Source organism: Gavialis gangeticus, unplaced genomic scaffold (assembly GCF_001723915.1).
Source record: "Gavialis gangeticus isolate Ggan-Ray unplaced genomic scaffold, GavGan_comp1, whole genome shotgun sequence".
NCBI classification, from domain to species: Eukaryota; Metazoa; Chordata; order Crocodylia; family Gavialidae; genus Gavialis; species Gavialis gangeticus.
This window is the reverse complement of record NW_017729022.1, coordinates 46207523-46207772: the sequence shown is the minus strand read 5'-3', so window position 1 is coordinate 46207772 and position 250 is coordinate 46207523. Positions and strand designations below refer to the sequence as shown.

The 250-nt window shown below is 56.0% G+C and overlaps 1 long non-coding RNA gene across 1 annotated transcript in view; it reads right to left on the bottom strand.

Annotated features, from left to right (window-relative positions):
- The window catches only part of LOC109297023, a 56061-nt gene that overhangs the window by 34158 nt on the left and 21653 nt on the right, over positions 1 to 250 (bottom strand). The window lies entirely within an intron of this gene.

Genomic DNA, 250 nt, shown 5'->3' with positions numbered 1-250 from the left:
TCCCACCACAGGTAGGGGCAATCTTGGGGATAGCACTGCCAGGCCTCGGGTCTGCGCAGATGTAGTTAGGGATCTTCTGGAAGGGCTGGATGTTTTCAAATCTGTGGGCCCTGATGTTCTCCACCCATGGGTGTTGAGAGAGCTGGCAGGGGTCATCGCTATGCCCTTGGCCTGGCTGTATGAGCAATCGTGCTCCACGGGCCAGGTGGCCGGAGATTGGAAACTAGCTAATGTGGTCCCCATTTATAAG